Consider the following 23,565-nt stretch of genomic DNA (forward strand, 5'->3'; position numbering starts at 1 on the left):
AGGATTTTCCTAGGCACAGAGCCCACCACAGGGCTTGAACCCACGAACTGCGAGATTATGATGTGAGCCAAAGTCAGATGCTTAACCGACTGAGCCACCCAGGTGCCCCTAGAGTTGTACTTTTTAAAGATGGCTCAAAAGAGATTAGAGTTTTATTTTTAAAAGATGATTCTAAAAGCAATGAGATTAGAGGAGCAAAGAGTGAGTATAGAAGGCCAGTCAGCTACTATAAAAGTGAGGGCAAAGATAACGGAAGTGTAAATAAGGGTAGTGGATGCAGGAATAGAAAGACTTGGAGAGTCTGAAGGATACTTAGGAGGGAGAAAAGACAGAATATGATGATGGATTAAATTCATGAGAGCTGAGGAAGAAGGTCAAGAATGGCTGGGGTTGTCTACTTTTCTTGGCTTTTTGTGTAGATAGATCCTATCTCCTTCACAAAGAGAAGATAGATACCAATATGAATCCTTCTGCGGGGAGGAATAAGAAAAAGCTGATCATATATGCTGATAAGTCTTTATGCCATTCTTTGCACAATTTATGCAATTTGTTCTGTTTCCATCAGTGTATGAAACTCAGCTATGACTGTTCAGCAAAATGAAGCAGTTGGATTCTACATCTTAAATCTTCTGATAAATATTCTGTTACTAGTATTATATAGATTTATATAATTTGTAAGCAGGGAACATCAATATTTTCTACAGTGTTCCCTCAAAGCTTAAGTAAGTAATCCCAAGGCACCAAATATAAATTTTCAGTACATTATCATGCTAAATAATTAGTTTTTCACCAATGAATTAGAACGTATAACCTTTTGAAAAAGCCATTCCCCATTCGAGGATACTGTAAAAGTCACCTATTCTTACCAATGCTGTCACCAAAAATGTGGATATCTGTTTTTAGGAAAACAGTTGTCATTACAGATAAATTTAGTTACTCAAAGACAGAAAAACTGACATTTTCTCTTTTAGAGATCATCAAACTCCTAGTCGTGCTAACTATATTCTCTATAGCCTGTTCTCTATAGAGTTTTCAAACAATACTAACCCAAATGGGAGTTTTTAATTTCCCATTAGGCCAGGAAGATAAAAGCAAAAAGATTTTTAAAAGAAAAAAACATTTGATACAATCTTCCTACTTGTATAAGGTTGAACCAACCTTAAATGTTTTTAACAGTCTGGGTATCAGAGTTGCTGGTATTAGAATTTTAAATAAAATACCCAGAAGGCCTAGAGGCTTTCTCTGTGCTCTGAAATGAAAAAGTCTCATTAATTAGACTAAAAGTCAGAGTGATATTAATCGTCAATTCCTTTGTCACAAGTAGCAGCAGTATGAAGTAAAAAAGAAAGTCTTCTAAGAATCCAACTGTTTAGGAAAGCATTAATACTAAAATAAGACACCTGGATCAGTGACTACAACTTACAGGGAAAAAAAATGCACTTTATTTAATGACAAGTACACAATACAAACACACACACATTCACACTTACATATAATAAAACAATCTCTTACCATGTGGGATGCTGGGTGGAATTTTTTGCTCTATGTTCCTTCACTTAGAAAAAGATGCTGGTCACAACTTAGAGGCAAATGTTGTAAGCCACGAATACATAACAACACGTGACTGCTCTAGAGCATTATAAAGGTTAACTTACAATTTTAGGGAAATTTATAGTCTCCCTCCTTCTTAGAATTAGCCCGTGAGAGTACTCTGTGTACTCAGAGAAAACAAAAATTAACATAGCCTTGTTCCCATGTATCCAGACTGGATGTAGTACCCACTTTCGATGTGTTTAAATCATCCACCTTCCCTGGCCCCAGAGCTGAGAGAATGACTTGTAACAGGACTCTATGTCTATACTGCACATTTATACAAAAGTCCTTTTTATACTTCATTTGACCCTCACAACAACCCTGTGAGGTAGGCAGGGAAAATATTATCAGATTTACTTTACAGATGAAATTAAGGTTGAGAGGCTATGTTACTTTCCCAGTTACCAAATATCTAGTGAGAGGCAGAATCATTAACTTTTAGGTCAAGGGCTCATCTCTCTAAACCACTGACAATATAATTTGACCTCAAATATTCTTACCACTTCATTCTCATTTCTTATTGATGATTTACATTTTTATGGGCTACAACAAAAGATCTGATTCTAAACTTATCATGCCCAGTTTATGCTTCTCTACTGATGAAAACTAAGGCCGCTGGACATATATTCTTTTGGAAGGCACTGCTTCCTTGGCTCCAATCTAAAGGAACATAAGCAATATGAAAGACCATAAAGGCCAAGGAAATAGAAGAGAAATCAGAGGAAAGGATATAAAATGGAATGCTTTAGTGGATTTTAGTCCCTGTAAGATTTTACTTTTGTGAGAGGGTTCAATGAAGAGCTTTAATGCAGATGAGACTTGAGGCTTTTGAAGAGGATCTAAGTCTTGATGAAGTTATTCAAACTCAAATCTTGAATGCATAATGATGGTAGGCCCCACGGTCTTCAAAAATGTGTACTTGATGCTTAAAAAAAAACAAACAAAAAAAACACACACACACACACAAAAAAAAAAAAATTCGACTAGCAAGTCTAATAAATTTTTTTAAGGGTTTTGAAAAGTTTTAATTCTTTGGCCAATAATTAGTCAGACTACCAGATAACATGCTGAAAGAGTAGAAAAAGAAAACCCAAATGAAATAAAGAAGAAAAAGAAGAGGAAACAAAGATTTTTAAAAGATATAGAATACAGAATGGCTAAATATGCTCACTGGCTTATCTCTTTGATTAATATTCTTCACTTTAAATTGCTGAATTCAAACTTCTTATAGAACCACCTTGGGCTGTAGCCAGATAAACTGATTTAATGATAATTTCCTGAATCTCTCTGATCACTAGCCATGATAATAGATGGTCTTAAACAGCTTTTGATCTTTGAAAACATGGCCAAAATATTTGTTGGAGGAGACAGCATAAAATAAGGTTGATTTTGTGGGGTACAGAAAGAAACTGAACTAGGAATATTATGGTTTGAAAATAGTTAACAAGGGAAAAAAGACAACAACATCTTACAATGGAAAAATTCAGACCAGTTTGCAGGTTTCGATGAAAAACATAGTAAATCTTACTGACCACCTCTCTCTCATCTTATGCTCATTGTTGCTCTTTATTTTATGTGCTCCTATAAATCTGCCTTTTTGCCAAGAAAACTTTAAAGCTTTTAAAAATTATTAATAATAATAGCAACTAATATATACTGAGTCTATACTTTGTGCTGGGCACTACTCTAATTTTATCTAGATTAATTTATTTAATCCTCACAACAATCCTATGAATTTGATAATTACGTTATCCTCAATTTACAAAGGAAGAAACTGAGGCACACAAAATTTAAGAAATTCTGGTAGTTTACCTGGCTAGTAAATAGTGAAATCAGGATTCAAACTCAGGCCCTTTGCTTCGAGACTATCAACCTATGGCCACTAATATAAAATTGGTTTCAGTACAACAAAATCGACCAAGACTAAGGCTTCCTTCAAATCAGCATTATGCCATGTCACAATCTTTCACTGTATGTTCTGATTAGAAAGGATAGTGACTAATTTTAGTTTCCCAACAGGAGTAATGTAGAATCAGTTTTAGCAGTCACTACTCCAAAGTGACATCCTGCAGGAATGTCAAAGGATTTGAAAAATAACATACTACTAAAATAGTAACAATGGTAGGGGATTATAGGTGACTTTTTCTTTTGGTGATATATAAATATATATATGCATATATTTATATCACCCCAAAATATATTTCTATATTTTAATTTTTGTCAAGTGGACATGGGTCACTTATATAATTAAAAAAGGTTGTTATGCATGTCATCACCACTATTAGCATGGATATTAATCTTACAGTAGCACTTGGCCCCCTCACAATTTGCTGCTTCTAGTATACTATGGAGTAAGATACCAGTTAATTAATCCTATTAGAACTGTCTTAAAAAAAAAATCAATACACTGACTAAGGACCTAAGAAAAAGCCTATGGGTTTTGAGTCTTAAAATTTGGGAAGTCAGGTAATTTTTAAATTTACTTCCTGGTTTAGGTAAGTTGAGATTGTTGGATAAGTGATGGGTGGATAAATTAGCTATCAGTATTTAATGACAGGGATGATGGGGCGCCTGGGTGGCTCAGTTGGTTAAATGTCCGACTTTGGCTCAGGTCATAATCCCACCATTCCGGAGTTCAAGCCCTGCGTCGGACTCTGTGCTGACAGCTTGGAGCCTGGAGCCTGTTTCAGATTCTGTGTCTCCCTTTCTCTCTGTCCCTGCCCTGCTTGTGTGCTCTCTCTCTCTCAAGAATAAATAAATATTAAAAAAATTTTAAGATCATACTATAATAAATATTTCATTGCAGTATAAAAAGAATTTTTAGGATTTAAAAGGAAACTTTATAATTATCAAGTACAATCTCCCATACAATGAGAAATCCTCTATACAACAGTCCTGATGTTCAATGTTCAAACTCTGCTTAAGCAGCCCTAATGACCCAAAGTTCACTGCCTCCAGACACAATCTGCTCCCCTGCTGACTAGTTCTACACCTTCTCTCATTTGGCCTCAAACAACAGAAAATGGGTGTGCTTCCTATAGTTTCTCCAACTCTTCCAAAGTCTTCTATTTTCTGAACAAAATGGTGCCAATCCCCTCTGTCTAGATCATCAGAGTTATCCTTTTACATAATCACAAAACTGATTTAAAACAATTCTCTTGTTCTTCAAGGTATATATAATAATGAAATCAGGTTCTGTAGAATAATGTCTGGTAAGTTAGTGGGTCTAGTTCATCTATCTTGGTCATACACAATTGGAAAGGGAGGAAAGACTTATGTTTCAAATTGAAAAGCAATATATTTTTGAGTTCTCCTTTCTTTTCTCCTCCCCAAAACAATACCACAGAACAGAATCTTAAAAGATACCCGCATCCATAATCTTACATGTACCTAGATTTTAATTTTCTCTAAGGCTCCTATCCACTTTCCCATCACTTGATTCCCATCACTGTGAATGGTCTTAAAACATCCCAAATTCTTTAAACTGCTCTCATAATCATGAATTTGCCCAAGATAGGCTCAGCTCTGAGGTCTTAAAATTCTGACTTTTTTTCCCTCCTGTGCTAAATATCTTCTTATCCAGAACTTCTGGTTTTACAGAAAATTTTATATACATTATGTGTAAAATAAAATATACACACATTTTATAAATCCATATCTATATGCAGAGACAAACACATATACATGTATCCTCCCCAGTTCCATGTTATCTACATGTAATTTTCATGCTCACGTGCTCCTTTCCTTCCATGTGTTACTGTTACCATATCCATCTGGACTCTGGACAACATAATGTACCCTTGGATTCAATTCATTGCTTACTATCCATTCTCTTAGCAAGAAAAGGAGTCCCACTCTAGGCTTCCTGCCCAGTGATTTCCACTTTGTGGCTTGTAGTGATTAATCTCATGAATCTCAAGAAGCAAAGCATCATTTAACTTAGACGATTATATGCAAAATACTCTGCCAAAGTATATATAAAACACCTGACATACCATAATCTGTTCTATTCCATTAATCATGACTCAGTGGTCATGATAAGTGATAAGTGGCCTTCATTTTGATTTTCACGAGATACACAATCGGTGGTATCATAGAAGTATGTATCTAACAAAGCCTACTCTTAAGCAATTGTCAAATAAAATCCCTTTATTAATGAAATGAAGATTATTATATGTTGAAATTTCTTGTATTCACCTATTACTATTCCAAATTTCCCACAATAAAACTGTGGAAAGACAAAGATGGCTAGCGAAGTAAATGTCATGAGAATTTTTGCTGAGTCCCATGACAAATAATCAGTAACTTCAAACTATTCTTTCTGGTTTACTGATTGTGCTAACAGAGAGAATAAGCCATTCTTTGAAATGCTTTAAACTAGCTCTAAGCATCAAGAACAAAGTAAAAGAATAACTAAGATTTGTTTAAAGAGTAGAGTCCTTCAATCGCAATTCAAATAAAACAAAGCCCATCACATTCAGTAATACTGGGAAGCTCAGAAGAACCATGCCCATGTAATACAAACCTAGCTTGCAAACAAAGGTAAAATCCATATTACCTGGTGAGGTTAGCAATCTGCTAGAAATTGTATATGAGTAGATTCAGCAGCACTAAGCTCTTAGTTTATTCATAACAATAATAATCTAATGTGAAGATTAAAAGCCTATTATAATATCATCAAACTTTCCATACAGCTCTGACAAAAAGTTAACTCACTTATGCAACCTCATTCCCTCTGAATAGTGTAAATAATTATAAGGACAAAAGTCATAAGGAATAGCTGCTGGTTCCCATTAATTCTTAAATTAGCCAAAAGCCTTTTCATTTGTTTGTTCTTTAGTATTATAAAAACATATTCATGGTTAAAAATTCAATCCACCAAAAAGAGTACACAGAAAAATATGAGTCATATTCCTATTGTAGACCTATAGTCTCATTTACCAGGAGGACCTGTCAATAGTTTCTCATACAGATTTGAAGAAATTTTGGATGTGTATATATAAATGTATGCTTTAAAAAACACAAAGTGAAAACATACTATACAAAGAGTTCTATATTGTTTTCCTTAGTTAACAATGTATCTTAGAGGTTTTGCTGTATCTCTGCCTATGGGTTTGCTTCATTCATTCTGAGAGCTACAAATACTACATCCCATGAAGGCATTGATTTAACCAGACCTCTGCTGAGGATGTTTATTCTTAGTTTGTTTGTTTTTTTAATTTTAAATAATATGGTAATGATACTTTATATACAAATTTTCGTATGCAAGTGCAAATATATCTGAAAGATGAATTCCTAGAAGTACTGGCTGGTTTTGGAATTGAGCAAATTCTAAACAAGACGCCAGTGTTGCTACAAAGGAGACCAGGAAAAACTACAAGTTTAACGCATAGTGATTAAAAGATGGCAAACATGATCACCAAGTTAGAAGTTAAGGATTTGAAAGTTAACAAACTCCTAAGCTAGCAAAGGTGAAATAGGAAAAAGAAGAGAAAGCTTACCCCCTGGGACAGAAAGATAAAAGGCCTGCAGAATCCATCATGTAAGAGATTTTTTAAAAGAAAAGAAAATAGCATAAATAAAGCAGGATAAGGGGGGGAGGACTTTTTTTTTTTTTACTTCTTTTATTGCTTTAACCTAACATGTAAAGTAAAATTGGCCAGAAGACTTGGTACATATATTATTACAGGGCCAAACTTGGATGGGAGATAATTTAAATGACCATCTGAGGCCCCATTCCTACAGGGTATCCACAGCTTGATACATTCTATCAGCCCCTAATGTGTTGAGGGATCTCCTGAAAAAGAGAGTAGAGCAGTAATCTTCCAGGAATAATATAACTTGCCAATCTCTTTAATTTCTGATCAGTTCTATAGGGAATAATAATAATTGCCTCAGAACAAACCTCTCTTTGGAAAGTCTAAGAAAGTCTCTTTGGAAAGTCTAAAACATAATTTGAAGAGATTCATTCTATATTTTCCAATCACAATCCTACAATTACCTAGACCAATCCAAGGCTGTTCTATTTCTCACCTAACATAAAACATAGTCAACAACTTACCTTTCCCAAAGTGCTAGGATTTGAATGCCACAATACAAATTGATTCATGTTTTTGTCCAATAATGGTCGGTGGATTTCTTTAAATGAAGTCCATGTTAGAATCCATAGACATCAGTGTTCTGCAAAACTGAAAACCTCAAGAATGTCAATGCACATACTTAAGTTACCACGTGGATACTAACTTACTATGAATAATAGTTATGATAGTTATTATTATGAATATAGACATTTAGATATGCAAAATTAGTGGATATGACACTGGACAGCAGAATGAGGTAGCAAAATTATACTTTAAGTAAGACATTACTATTAACAAAATCTAGAGGATCTCAAAACACTGCTTTGTACCATATTTATATGTATCCTAAAGGTGGTAACATAGTGAAAACATGTAAAGATGGTAATGATTTAGATACTAACACTTTCCAGAAATTGGGAAAACAAGTTATAAAGGTGGGCAAGCTTTTTAAATTTAAATGACTACAAAATGTATTTACATGTCTACTTTCTGAGTTTTTCAATCAATTTTTAAAAACATCTTGAATTTTTTTTAAGATTTTATTTTTAAGTAATCTCTACATCTAACACATGGCTCAAACCCACAACCCTGAGCTCAAGAGTCACAGGCTCCACTGACTGAGCCAACCACGTGCCCCTTGGATTTTTAAATCTAAAAACGCTTACTAGTTTCCTCTCTGTAAAAACAAACAAACAAAGGTATAAATTCAGGTTTTCCTATTCTATTATACCCAGTCTAAAAGGATTCCAGAACTTTTTAGGAGCTACTATCTCATTAGACAGCACAAAGCCCATCAACACAATCACTGCATCCAGATAATGATTCATGCCCAGATCCCGTTACACAGCCTGGTGTGTTGATGTCATTTGCACTTTTTCCCATTTGACAATCAAAACCAATCTGGTTACAGCACCTGTCCTTTAGGTGTGTGCCCACTCTTCATCACATTTAAGACACCTAAACAAATATTTTATAAATAAGACAATTTAATCTCCTGGGATTCATTCTTTTGGATGCCTCCTACAACTGTGTAAGGAGTTAATGTTATGTGAACACACCAGGTGAAATCTCTGACTGGAGTTTTATAAATTAATATTTTCATCTTTGTTATGAAATAATTCTTATTTATCTCTCAAATGTAAGAAGTACCCCCAATATAAGAAAGAAAACATGAAGAAAATGAAAAGTAAGTTATATTGCTGAAAAGAAAGCACTTAGAACACTAATTAGAAGCTCAGCGCTACACCTGCAGCTTACCATTTGATGGTCACCTCCCCCCACCTCCCCCCATCATTACCTGGAAGTTCTTCCCAGAAAACTAAAAGAATCTGAAAGAAGCTGAATAAGTCGCCTTATCCTCTACGGCCACTATCGAAAATATTAAGACAAATTTTTCTAAATTGCAATAACCTCACAAAACAACAACCTTGTTCTGAATACTCCTCCAACATCCTCATAACTCACAGGCTCGCATACTAAATTGGAAATCAGTTCCACACTCAGGTAGAGATCCTGAAGTTCGGGAGAAGTTCTACCTTCTCCGTGAGAATCTGGTTCGTGCGTTCATATTAAATTCTTCATTCATCCAACAACGTCTAAAGAATGCCTAATAGTGGCAAGGCATTGTCCTGGATTAAGAGATGAAGTACCTGTCCCCTGTGAGCAGAACGGAGGCGGGAGTCGGAATAGGTAAGAAATGAACTCTAGGTCGGCTCCCCTCAATGCCCAGACTCCATCTCTAATCCCAGAGTGCCAAGGCTCAGGAGCCCATGAAGCCTCGGCGATGATCGATTCCTGGAAGTCTCTACCTGTAGTTCCTCGACCACCTGGGTCCTCACAACCCGGTTCCCAAAGTTACTCACCCCTATCACCCCAGGCAGTTCCACGCCAAGGAGGCTTCCCTCCAGCCTAAGGCGAGATCCACCTCTCCCTGCCCGACCTGGAGCTTAGGCCGCCCACCTCAACTTCCACCCTTGACCCCGTCCAAGTTCGGCCCGCAGGTTACCTGCCCGAAATCCTAGGTTCCACGATGACCAAAGACGCTCCGCCCCGCCCATCGCGACGCCCTCCACTACCAGAGACCGCCTCCAAGGCGTAACTTCCTGTGCGTCACTTCCGGCAGAAATTCCGCTAGGCCAGGTAGTCCCGCTCAGCGCCCAACCCCCGTAGACGTCATTTCCGATTTCTTCCTCGGTTACCCCGGGATCCGGAAGCGCCCCAGATCTTGCTTACCGGGTTCTCTTTCGTTCAGCTTTCCTAAACGGCTGTAATCGTCTCTGAGAAGTTCTTTTTTTTTTTTGTTTTTCCGACTGTTTTGCCAGCTTCTTCAGGCTTCTGCAGTTACTTTCCTCTGCTCCCTTTGTGTCTTGAACACAAGATTGTTGTGATTTTCCGATTACTGTGTGCAGTGGAGTGCTTGGGAGTGTGGGCTGTGAAGCTTTGCTGCTGAGTTTCGAATCCTGCCTCTCACTTCTAAGGGCAAGTTACTTTACCTCTCTGTGCCCGTTTCTTTGTGAAACAGATGATACTAGTTCCTAAAACATAGGGTTGTGTGTGTATTACTTGAGATAATACATGGAAAGCTCTGGCACAATCATTGTGAACCATTACAAGCACTCTCTTGTTTCCGTTTGGGACGCGTAAGTAGTTAGGAAAGCTGCAACCGGTTTTCCTGTTACCTGTTGTATACTCAGCATGTAATCAAGTGATTAGTGACACTTGGTACCTTCCTCTGAACTGTGAGCTCCTCCAAAGATGGGATTTTGTATAGGAACGAGCTTTAACCCTATTTGAAATCACTCCCTTCTTGGTTATTATGCTAGATACTGGGAGAAAGGTGAATAAAACCCAGGCTCTGCCCTCAAAAATATGGAGATAATAAACTGAAAGAAAGTTAACCTAGGAAACAACAGAGACCAGTTGAGCTGAGAATTTATCCCTACAACAAAAACTTCACAGGATGTTAGAAGTGAAAAGAACTTTAGAGATAATAATTTAGTTGACCTCTTGATGTTACAAGTAAGGAAAACTGGGTCAAAAGAAGCAACTAATAAAAGTCACACAAATAGTGGCAGGGTTAGGACTAGAAGTGGAGTCTTAAAATGCTCTCTGCCTCCCTCGACCTCGAGGTGTTAATTAGGTAAAAGCAGAACCACTTTCAAGACCTTAACTCTCAAGTGAAAAGGACTAGGAAAATCCCAGTGCAGGAGAAACAGGAGTAATGTAACCTAGCATGTGTTACGTGATTCTGATGATCATTTATCTGAATGTTTTGGTTTGGCACGGCTGAATTCATTTCAAATACAGTTAGCCCCTTCTCCCCTGACATATTTCTTATATTTACCCAGAACTGAGGGATTAAGTATCAGCTCCTGTGATCCAAAGCAGTATTTTTGGATCCACAATATTTTTGCAAAATATATATTTTAATCATATTTAAATCTTTCAAAGCACAGTTTTTTAAATTTTTATTTTATTTAGTTTCAATCTTTTTATTTTTTTATTTATTATTTTTTAAATAGTTTATTGTCAAGTTGGTTTCCATAGAACACCCAGTGCTCATCCCCACAAGTGCCCTCCTCCATGCCCATCACCCCCTTCCCCTCCCCCCCACCCCTATTAGCCCTCAGTTTGTTCTCAGCATTCAAGAGTCTCTCATGGTTTGCGTCCCTCCCTCTCCCCCACTATTTTTCCCCTTCTCCTCCCCCATGGTCCTCCGTTAAGTTCCTCCTAATCCATCTATACTTGCAAACATGTGGTATCTTTCCTTCTCTGTCTGACTTATTTCGCTCAGCATAACACCCTCAAGTTCCATCCATGTTGCTACACATGGCCAGATTTCATTCTTTCTCATTGCTATGTAGTATTCCATTGTATAGATAAACCACATCTTCTTGATCCATTCATCAGTTGATGGACACTTAGGTTCTTTCCATGTTTTGGCTATTGTTGAGAGTGCTGCTATGAACATTGGGGTCCATGTGCCCCTATGCATCAGCACTCCTGTATCCCTTGGGTAAATTCCTAGCAGTGTTATTGCTGGGTCAGAGGGGAGTTCTATTGTTAATTTTTTGAGGAACCTCCATACTCTTTTCCAGAGGGGTTGCACCAGCTTACGTTCCCACCAACAGTGTAGGAGGGTGCCCGTTTCTCCACAGCCTCGCCAGCATCTAGAGTCCTCTGATTTGTTCATTTTAGCCACTCTGACTGGCGTGAGGTGGTATCTCAGTGTGGTTTTGATTTGTATTTCCCTGATGAGGAGGGATGCTGAGCATCGTCTCGTGTCTGTTGGCCATCTGGATGTCCTCTTTGGAGAAGTGTCTGTTCATGTTTTCTGCCCATTTCTTCCCTGGATTATTTGTTTCTTGGGTGTGGAGTTTGGTGAGTTACTTATAGATTTTGGATACTAGCCCTTTATCTGATATGTCATTTGCAACTATCATTTCCCATTCCGTCAGTTGCCTATTAGTTTTATGGATTGTTTCCTTTGCCATGCAGAAGCTTTTTATCTTGATGAGGTCCCAATAGTTCATTTTGCTCTTGATTCCCTTGCCTCTGGGGATGTGTCAAGTAAGAAATTACTGCTATTGAGGTCAAGGAGGTGTTTTCCTGCTTTCTCCTCTAGGGTTTTGATGGTTTCCTGTCTCAAGTTCAGGTCCTTTATGCATTTTGAGTTTATTTCTGTGCATGGTGTGAGAAAATGATCTAGTTTCCTTCTTCTGCATGTTGCTGTCCAGTTCTCCCAGCACCATCTGTTATAGAGGCTGTCTTTTTTCCACTGGATACTTTCAAAGCACAATTTTTAAGAGTTTGAAACAACTGGCTAAGAGTCAACATTTGGGTTCTAAGCCTACTTCTGCTATTAACTAGCCATGTGAACTCAGACAAATCACTTCATTTCTCTAGGCCTCAAATTCCTCTTTAAGGTCCTTCCTGGAGTAAGCATTGTCTTGTTCTATGTAGTAGAACACAATGCATATTTCCTACTAGATGAGATACTTTCTTATCCTCCTTCCCTTCCTCCCTCCCTCTTCCTTCCTTCCTTTCTCTCCCTCCTTCTCTGTCTGTCTCTCTCCCTTTCTGTCTCTCTTCCTCTCTTTCCTTCCTTCTTTCTTTCCTTCTTTCCTTCCTTCTTTCCTTCCTTCTTTCCTTCCTTCCTTCCTTCATCTTATAGCAGGATTCTCACACAGAGAGTCATGATACTGAGGCTTTTCTTTCCTGGAAGCAACTTTATTCCTGCCGGCACTACTCAGTTGGGTTTGTACCCAAAGAACTGAGCCCCAGACGCCACATGGCGTGGTTTCTAATACATTTTTTTTACTTCTTTGTCTCCTATATATGGTAACACACAAACATGCAGTCTGATTAAGTGGTTTCATGTTGCGAGGTCATGAGGGATGTTGTCACATACACGAATAGCAAGGTTGCCTTGAGGTGTTCTTTTTTTTTTTCTTTCCTTAGGGAGGGGACCCTGCCACAATCTGATGAAGACATCATTACACTGCCTATCTGAACAACCACATATATGGGTAACAACTGAATATCCCAAGACTTTGGGAGGTGATGTGCCTTTAAATGTTTGTTGAATGAGTGAAAGAATGAATGTATTTTAGGGCCCTTTTATCCCTATGACTACTGCCTTTTCTTCTACTAAAATACTCTTTTGAAAGATGTGGTGGTAGAAAGAGGAAGAAAAGAGACAATAGGTAGGACTTGGGTTGGACACTGAATGGCATCTCAAAGCAAACAACAGTGTGCTCTGGTATTTATAGATGAAATCCTATAATATCTGAGATGTGTTTATAAGATAATATTGGAAAGGTTCAGATGATAAAGATTGGTTGTATACTGATATTTTTTGAAGTTGGAGATACTGGGTTTCATTATATTCTTTCTATATTTTGTATATGCTTGAAAATTTCCACAAAGTTAAAATAATGAGTGCATTTCTCTTCCTCTAGTCAAGTTCAAACTATCCCATGGAATCTCAATTTGGATGCTTTAGGCTGATGTTACAGAAAACTTGTCACAGAGTATGTTTTTGAGTAGACACTGATATGAAGATGGGGATTTTTATTAGGAATAGACAGGAGCAGGATTGGTCAGAGGAAGATGTTGAACTGCTACTCAGGTCAAAGGAAGCTTCAGCCTACTTGGGAGGGAGCTGTAGAGTGAGTGATGCCCATCAGAGAGTATCTCGTGGTAGGTTGAAATGGCCAGCCCTTGGTACTGGATGCAGTCTGCCTCAAGGAGGCTATAATTTCAAGCAAGGTGGCTCTCTGCAGCTGAAGCAGACTCCGGAGAATCTGATCTCCTGCCTGCTGGCCATGTTCCCTGGAACTGTGCAGCAAGTCCTTCCTTGAAAGGGGGTCTGGGCAGCACATCTTTGTGTCTTCCACAAAACATAGCAGAACATTGCTTACACGATAGGGGATGTGTTGACTTCTGTAGGTAGACTGTTACAACAGTCATCAGGGTTTCAGCAACTCAGTGATATCATTCAGGAACCATACTTCTTGCCCTCTCTAACTCTGCCTTCAGTAGTATCTGCTTGAGCTTAAGGCAAGCTTTTCTTGAGGTGGCAAAATGACTATAGCAGTTCATCTCACATGTACACACTGTGCACACTCTCAGAGGAGATAGTCATGCATTTAGTAATTCCAAGGTGATTCTCAGGCTAGAAAAGAGGAAAACATACATTCATTTCTAGACTGGACACTCTGCAATACTTATAATTTCAACTGTAGGGATTTACACTACTCACCATTAAATGTCATGCTGTTACAAACTCACCCTAGAATTCTGTATCAGGATAGGCAGGGTACTACTGCAGTAAATAAAATACCTTTAAACACTCAAATTAATTTTTTAATCATGCTACAGGAGTAGTCTGGGTCTGCAGAGGGACTTGGCTCATTGTAGTCACTTGCAAACCTAGGCCAGTTGAACAACCACTGTCTTGAATGTTGCCAGAAGTACACTCCTATCATGGGTAACAAGGGTTGAAAACTAGAGTATTTCTGAACAGCAAGTGATGACAATTACAAAGCTAGCTCTGTATTTTACATCTCACTGACACAAACTCATCTAGAATCCAACTCTACTACTTGTGAATAAAATATAAAGCAGCAGGAAAATTCCTCCTTAACAGTTTCTTTCATTTAATTCTACTTTAATATGAGCAATTATAGATGTACATATGAAATTATTCTGACATTATTAGTTGCTCAGTTTGGAAAATGGTTCAAGGTAGAATCAAGTCAAGAACAGTGAGGGGCCCCTGGGTGGCTGAGTCGATTAAGCGTCTGACTCTTGGTTTCGGCTCAGGTCATGATCTCATGGTTCATGAGATTGAACCCTGTGCTGGGCTCTGCTGACAGTGCAGAGTCTGCTTGGGATTCTCTCTCTCCCTTTTTCTCTGTCCTTCCCCTGCTAGTACACGCACTCTCTCAAATAAATAAATAAACTTAAAAAAAAAAAAAAAAAGCTTCCCAGAGAATTTTAATGCACATCCTTGGTTAAGAAAATCTCATGAGGGAAACTTCTGGTAGTTCACTGCACTGTCCTTTTTTTAAATTTTATTTTAAAGTTTACTTATTTTGACAGAGAGATCGAGAGAGAGGCAGAGAGAGAATCCCAAGCAGAGAGCATGGAGCCTGGTATGGGGGCTTCAACTCACAAACCATGAGATTATGACCTGAGCAGAGATCAAGAGTTGGACGCTTAACTGACTGGTAAACCAGGCATCCCTCTGGGGAGCTTTTTAAAACTTTGGGTCCACACAGAATCAGAGTCTCCCAGAGTGCTAGATGTGTGTATTTTCTAGTTGAAAGAGATTAAAAGTTCACTTATCTTTTTTTAAAGTTTATTAATTTTGAGTGAGACAGAGAGAGAGAGAGTGTGTGCACATGCAAGTAGGGGAGGGACAGAGAGAGAATACCAAGCAAGCTTCACACTGACAGCCCTAATGTGGGGCTCTAACTCACCATGACCTGAGCTGAAAGTTGGATGCTTAACTGACCAAGCCACCCAGATGCCCCAAAAAGGTCACTTATCTTGATGAGCATTGAGTAATATATGGAACTGGTAAATCACTACATTGTATACCTGAAATGAATATCACACTGTATGTTAACTACAATGGAATTAAAATTTTTTAAAATATTTTTTAAAAGGCCATATGTTTAGAACAACAGAACAAAACTAGAAAAGGATATTTTCCCAAATGTCCACAGTGTTATTTCTCATTGATAAAATTACAGATGATTTTCTTCTTTTTGTCAGCCTGCATTTTTCTACATTCTACAATGTCTATTGCTTTGTAATAAAAAATGTGTTTTCAAAATGCAAGCTTTCTCCTCCCCCTTCCTCAGTTAAGATCTGTCCCATAATATTATGAAGAAAGTAGTATGAAGGCAGGTACCATATCTGTTTTTGCTCACATTGCATTAGCAGTGCCTCATTTGTATAACTGGTCAATAAAAATATGATTGGTTAAATACTTATTCATAAAACATAGTTACATATAACCCACATTATATCTACAAGGATTCCATATTCTAACCTGTTAAATTTCTCTAGAAATTTCAACACAACATTTCTCTGACCCTCTAATATATCAGTCCTTGCAAAACTGAAAGAGTTAATTTAGCATATCTTGTCCTTAGTGAACATAACATATTTTTAATAATCAGAACTTCCTTTTCACAAACCATTTCCTTAATGAATTTTCCTAAAATTTCCTAAGGTATTAATTTAGAACTCACCAATCTGCAACATCTTTTATCTTCTTGCCTATTCAAAAATTAAAACATTTGCTCACCATTAGTTTTCTGGTCCCTTTCCTTTTTCTTGAGATTTCTTACTGCTGTAATCAAGTCAGCAGAAGCTCTAGGCTTAACATCAAGGCACTTTGACAAAGAAACCTGGAAATAAAGAACAGTTGCTAGACATTCAGTGATTCTATTAATGGAGGTATGAGTTGTGCCAACCTGTTTTATTTTGACCTTAACAATGATTGGTGTATTAATTTGCAAACTATTACTCAGAGGAGATGGGAATAAAATCCTAGAGGAAAGATACAATTTAACCCATCTCAAAAGAACATAATACTAATAATGGCTAATAATATGACCATTTTTACTAGGTGATTTTCATAAGCCAGACAGATTCTAAATGTGCACTCACCCCAAAAGAAAGAAGGCCATGTTTTGTGACAAAGACACAATATAAGTCATATTTATGAACAAAAAATAACTTAGTAAAAAAAAATAGACAAGAATTGGCATGGATTTGGAGAAATCGGAAACTCATATATTGCTGGTAGAAGTGTCAAATGGTGCAGCTGCTTTGAAAAGCAGTTGGACAGTTCCCTTAAAAAGTTAAACACACACAACGCAAGTGTCCATTGATGGATGGATAAAGAAGAGGTGGTGTGTGTGTGTTTGCATGTACATATATGTATATATATGTATGTATGTATATACATAATGGAATATTATTCAGCCATAAAAAAGAATGAATGCTGGAGTACCTAGGTGGCTCAGTTGGTTGTGTTGGACTTGATTTCTGCTCAAGTCATGATCCCAGGGTCAGGGATCAAGCCCCATGTTGGGCTCCATGCTGGGCATGGAGCCTTGCTTAAGATTTTCTCTCTCCTTCTGCCCCTCTCCCTGGCTTGGGCACTCTCTCTCTCAAAAATTTTAAAAAATTTAGAAGAATTAATGTTGCCATTTGCAAACACATGGATGGAGCTAGAGAGTATAATGCTACATGAAACAAGTCAGGCCGAAAAAGACAAATACTACATGATTTCACTCATGTGGAATTTAAGAAACAAATGAACAAAGGACAAATTAGTGGTTTTCCAGAGAGGAGGTATGTAGGGAAGTTGGGGGAAATAGATAAAAGAGATTAAACAGTACTCTGTGATGGGCACTGAATAGAAATGTTAAATTATTATATTGCACACCTGAAACTGACATAATACTGTATGGTAATTATGGTTAAATAAAATTGTTTTTAAAAGTTAAACATAGAGTTACCATATGACCCAGCAAGTCTCCTCCTAGGTATATACCAAAGAGAATTAAAATCATAGTTTACACAAAACTTGTACATGAAGCGTTTGTCGCAGCATTATTCACAGTAGCCAAAAAGCAGAAACAACCCTAATATCCATAAATTGATGACTAGAAAAACAAAATGTGGTATATACATATAGTGAACATTCAGCCATGAAAAGAGATGGAATACTAATACATGCTATGACATGGATGAATTTTAAAAACATGCCAACACAGGCTCCAGAGCCAGACTGTCTGTGTCCACACTTCTGTTCCACTTCTTAATAGCATAGTGGCCTTAGGCAAGATAGCTCTCTGTGCCTCTTCTACAAAATGGTGATTAACAATGATGCCTTATCCATAGAGCTGTGGTGAGGACTAAGTGTATCAATACATGCAAAGCATTTAGGACAAAGCATGGCACATGGGAAGAATGAAATTTTATTTTGTATTATTGTGTGTGTTATCAAAAATATACTTAGCTGGAGAAACCACTTGAATCACAATATGGTGTTAGAATTGAATACAGTGTTCTACAGAACATCTAAGTGAGGGGAAAAAACTGTTCTACCTACACATTTCAACAGAGAAAACTTGCACAATTTTAAGTGTTAAGCCTTTTCTTATGAAACATTAAAAGCTCAAAATGTCCTTTATTACTTTAGTGTGTATCCTGTCAACTTAAAGGGCTTTGTCCCCTCCCTCTAGAAAATAATGTCAGGTGGAGGCTGCATCTTTTCTGTTTATTTTAATTTCTAAAATAGCCAGTAACCTTCAGGTGTAGCTGATAATGCCCAAATCTTTCTTCTCATAGTGATTTATATGGGAAAAACTGGCTTGTGTGGTGTTTTTTTTTTTTAATATTTTTATTTATTTCTAGGAGAGAGAGAGAGAGAGAGACAGCGTGAGCAGGGGAGGGTCAGAGAGAGACGGAGACACAGACTCTGAAACAGGCTACAGGCTCTGAGCTGGCAGTCAGCACAGAGCCCGACGCGGGGCTCGAACTCACAAACCGCGAGATCATGACCTAAGCAAAAGTCGGACGCTTAACCAACTAAGCCACCCAGGCTCCCCTTGTGTAGTTTTTTTTTTTAAAGCATTAGCATTTCTCCATTCTGGACAGTTTTGCTTACTTTTTTGGGGAAAAAAAATCAAATGTAACCTAACCTAAACTATGAATTATGATTCAGAAGAGTGGAAGTCATTGCCATTTCTTTGGCTTCAAATACCAAGATCGCCTGGTTGCCTGTGGTGCTCAGACTGACTTTTGTTGCTCTGCCCCATAAAAGGGCATCTACTGCAGTGACTGCATGGGGTTGTTATGGTTGAATTGTGTTCCTCAAAAAGCTGTAAAGTCCATGGGGTGGGTGTCAGACTCTTGATTTTGGCGTGGTCATGATCTCGTGGTTTTTGGGTATGATACCCATGTCCGGCTCTGTGCTGCCAGCGTGGGGCTTGCTTGGGCTTCTCTCCCTACTCCTCCCCCACTTACACCCTCTTGTGTTTGCTCTCTCTCAAAATAAATAAACTTAAAATTAAAAAAAGATGATGTCCTAACTAGTAAGACCTGTGAATGTGACCTGATTTGGAAATAGGGTCTTTGTGGATGATCCAGTTAAGATGGGGTCACTTAGTGTCCTTATAAAAAGAGGAAATTTGGACTTAGAGATACACCCACACAGAGAGAACACCATGTGAAGGTTGCAGTTCTGTTACCACAAAGCCAGGGAACTACCAGAAGCTAGGAGAGAAGCTTGGAACCAGCCCTTACCTTAAACAAAAACATTTATGCTATAATGAAAGAAACCAGACACAGAAGCCATATATTGTGTGATTCCATTTACATCAAATATGTGAACTAGGCAAATCTCCTTAAAGGGTATAGGGTTCATTTGGGGGTGATTAAAATGTCCTGGAATTTGAGAGTGGTGATGGTGTACACCTTGTGAATATACTAAAAATAGCTGAATTGTACACTTTAAAAGGATAAATTGCATAGTGTGAGTTCTATCTCAATTTAAAAGGGAGTAAACATGACTTCAGGAAACATGAATGTGATCTGATTGATGCCAGGTGATAAGCAGTGCTCACCAAAAAGCTAAGAAGTTGAAATATGGGAGACAGCAGTGAGTAGATTCTTACTTCAGTTTGTGGCTACATTCAGTTCAGATTTGGTTGCAGTGTATGAGCAAGAACTTTATTAAATCTGTACAATAATACATTACTGATCTCTGGCATTTCAACCAGTCAAGATAACTGGCATGACTGAGTCATTCTTTTGCCACAGTTAGGATTTCTTTAGGAATCCTGATAGTGGGGCACCTGGGTGGTTCAGTCAGTTAAGTGTCCGACTTCAGCTCAGGTCATGATCTCACGGTTTGTGGGTTTGAGCCCCATGTCGGGCTCTGTGCTGACAGCTAGTTCAGAGCCTGGAGCCTGTTTCAGATTCTGTGTCTCCCTCTCTCTCTGAACTCTCCCCTGCTCATGCTATCTCTCTCTCAGAAATAAATAAAACATTAAAAAATTTTTTTAAAAAAAGGAATCCTGATAGCTTATCTTCATCATGAAGAGCCTAATACTGTGTGTGTGTGTGTGTGTGTGCGCGCGCGTGTGTGTGTTTGTGTGTACGTGCACGCGTGTTATCTCTAAGGCTCAAAACTTGAGCAAGCCACTTGAAATTATACAAATTGTCATTCCTAATATTATTGGTACAGTGAAGAAATTATGTCCCATCTCTTATTTCAAGTAATTTTGTGAACAGCTTTTCTCCTCAACTGTCAGCCAACTCTTCACTGTGGAAGAGTACACTCACTGCCCATTTCTTCTCTGTATTAGGACAGGTTAAAATTATTTAACAAATGGACCCACATTGCTGGTTCTAGTCAGCAGACAGCTCTCCTCTACAAAATCTTTTGGAAAGTGAGGCTTCTTCTATCTGTTGCTCTATCCTTCTCTGAGGCCTAGTGCCCACTTATATCCCACAGTGAAAGGGGAAAAGACGCAGAAGAGAACACGTGAGAGATTGTATCACTCCAGCTGGAAAGCAATATTTTTCTGTTGTTGCAGAAAAATCTGATTAGCTTACCAGAGAAGTCTGCTCTGATGGCTTCATGCCACTATTGAATAAAGTTTTGCAGCACAACAAGTTTACATAGTCATCTCTGTTCTTACTGTGAGTACATATATGCATGATCTAGCACACAAAATTCTATATTTACATTCTTTTGTTTTCTTAAAAACCTCTTTGGCTCAACTGGTAGAGCACGCAACACTTGATCTCAGGCTTATGAGTTCAAGCCCCACATTGGGCATAGAATTTACTTAAACACACACACACACACACACACACAAAACCTCTTCTGATTAATGTATTTTATAAGTTGCAACACATCAATGCAAATGACATAATTAATAACCAAAACACGTGCAAATGAAGGAAGTGCCTTAGCCAAGAGGAATGACATGCTGTTAAGTGGCACTTAGTGAGACAAATTAAATGAGAAGGCAACTTCAGAATATAGCAATTCATCACAATGATCAAGAGACTGTCAAATGGTCACACAGTCTGTCAGCAGCAGCATGGTGGCACTTGCTGGCTTGCCACATTCCCATAGATTTGGTCTGTAAGGAGACCACATAGATTTAGGCAGTTTATTATTTACACAGATAGCAAAAGAAAGACCAGCATGGTATCAGCTCCCTGCATCCCTAATTCCACAGGATGACACTGAACAGGAGGGGCTAGACAACAGACCCCAGGAACTGCTGTGGAGGAGCGGGACAAAGTAGGCACTTGTAGGACACTGAGAGTGAGTACCCTCTTAAATTTTTTGCCCGCTGGATGTGTTGCTGTCTTCCATTGGTCCCTGCCCTGCTGAGAAGCCGACTCTAAACTACACTCAGGTAGTTCGGTAGATATAAAAAGAACTTTGCAAGGGGGCTAGGGAGCACAGGCAAAAAGTTTTGCATTCAACCAAAGCCAGGGAAATAGATGAGAAATGACCTATAGGTAACACCTCCAAGATAGAGATGAGAACCTGCTTCAAAACCGCTCTGCACCATGCCCCTCTCCCCTTGATCCAGGAAGAATTTCAGGCCATTCAGGACTGTTAAGTTTTGCCTACAATGGCCTTTGTGGAGATGTTCTAAGTTGCTAGGTTGCTTCTGTGTAGTTGTTCCCCCTGAGATCAATATTTGAACTAAGAAGACAAAGCTGAATTTATTGCTTCTTATAATAAGGGAACGCTGTGTTCCTTATGCACAGTTTCTCCAAGCAGAGCAGACTGTTGATCTTACAACAAGTGTTTGCGCAACGTGGAGTTCAGGGACTGGCAAATTTTCAGAGATAAGGAGATTGATACCACCTGTAGAAGCTGGTTGTTGTGAGCGCTGACAGAGGCATTTGTACTGGCTTGTTTGTGATTGGCTGGCTATTAGGAAGGCTGTCCTTGGTAGGTTGTCCTTGATGGGTGGATACCTTCAGACTGCTACCTGTTCCCAGGGCTTCAAGGCAATCCTACTTTCCTAGGTGCTGGAACCTGTTTTTATTTCCAAGAGGCAAAAGAATATGAAAATTGTCCCAGTGAACGAAGTTATTCCATTGTGTTCTTTTCCTCTGAAACTTCCAAACTGCTTTCCGACTACTTGATGAACTGTGGAGACCACCAGAGGCCAATGGAATCTAGAAAAACCTTGTGTTAGTGGTGAACTTTTGGAGGGAAGGAGCTGGGCCTTTTTTTTTTTTTAATTTTTAATGTTTTATTTATTTCTAGGAGAGAGAGAGAGAGAGAGTGAGCAGGGGAGGGTCAGAGAGAGAGGGAGTCACAGACTGAAACAGGCTCCAGGCTCTGAGACGGCAGTCAGCACAGAGCCCGACGCGGGGCTCGAACCCACGAACCACGAGATCATGACCCAAGCGAAAGCCGGACGCTCAACCGACTAAACCACCCAGGCGCCCCAGGAGCTGGGCCTTTTATCTTTAATCTCCTACTTATGCCTAGCATGTAACAGGTGCTCAATTCACAATGAATGAAGTAGTAGAAATCATGATCCTTAGAAATGACAGAAAAAGAAAAGAGGTTTTTTTTCCTTTTGTCAATTTTTGTATCTATATGAGATGAGGGATGTTAACTATATTATGGCAGTCATTTATGATCTATGTGAGTCAAATCATGAGGCTGTATGCCTTTAACTTACATAGTGAAGTATGTCAATTATATCTCAATAAAGCTGGAGGAAATGTTTTAAAAAAGAAAAAAGTTTGGTTGGTCAGACAAGATACCCATGCATTTCACTAAGTTGCCCCGTTATAGCAAGACAGGGAAAATTAACGGTTATATAAGCGGTTGGTTACCATACAGATTCAGGTGAAATGCACGGTGCGTGTATTTTATGTTCCAAGTGGTTGTGTCATGTCACCTAATTATCAAGACCCCAGGTATCTATTCCTGTTAAGAAGGATCATGAAGATGAAAACTGATGAGGGCAGCTCTACCAACTTAGTGAACCCAGAAGTTATCCAGAGAAGGCAGCGTCTTTGGGGCCAGAGTGTTGTAAACCCCGACTTGCTGGCTGTTGCACCCATTTTCCACAGTCCTCTTTGATCTACGTTGTGACGGGAACCAAGTCGAAAAAAGACTACAAGCGTCTGCAGAGAGGGGGCTGGGGTCCCGGGAGGAGGAGAAGTGGGTGAGAGGACGGCGGCTGGAGGCGGCGCCCGGCTCGCATTGGCCCAGCGGGCGCCCCTCCTCGCGGGGCCGGCTCCGCGGCGGGGAAAGCGGCATTGCCCAGAGGGAAGAGGCACAGGCCACCTCGGCGACCCAGGAGAC

General features: G+C 38.8%; 1 protein-coding gene across 1 annotated transcript in view; it reads right to left on the minus strand.

Moving 5' to 3' along the window:
* Positions 1-9,742, minus strand: part of MAP3K13 (mitogen-activated protein kinase kinase kinase 13) — a 169,944-nt gene extending 160,202 nt beyond the window's left edge. The window contains exons 1-2 of the mRNA XM_039241683.1: positions 9,679-9,742; positions 7,655-7,781 (exon numbers count right to left, since the gene is read on the minus strand). The gene's annotated coding sequence lies outside the window, so the exon portion shown is untranslated. The remainder of the gene's footprint in view (positions 1-7,654; positions 7,782-9,678) is intronic.
* Between the last annotated feature and the right edge of the window lie 13,823 nt (positions 9,743-23,565).

Source organism: Hyaena hyaena, unplaced genomic scaffold (genome assembly GCF_003009895.1).
Source record: "Hyaena hyaena isolate Hyena2069 unplaced genomic scaffold, ASM300989v1 scaffold_199, whole genome shotgun sequence".
Classification (NCBI taxonomy): domain Eukaryota; kingdom Metazoa; phylum Chordata; class Mammalia; order Carnivora; family Hyaenidae; genus Hyaena; species Hyaena hyaena.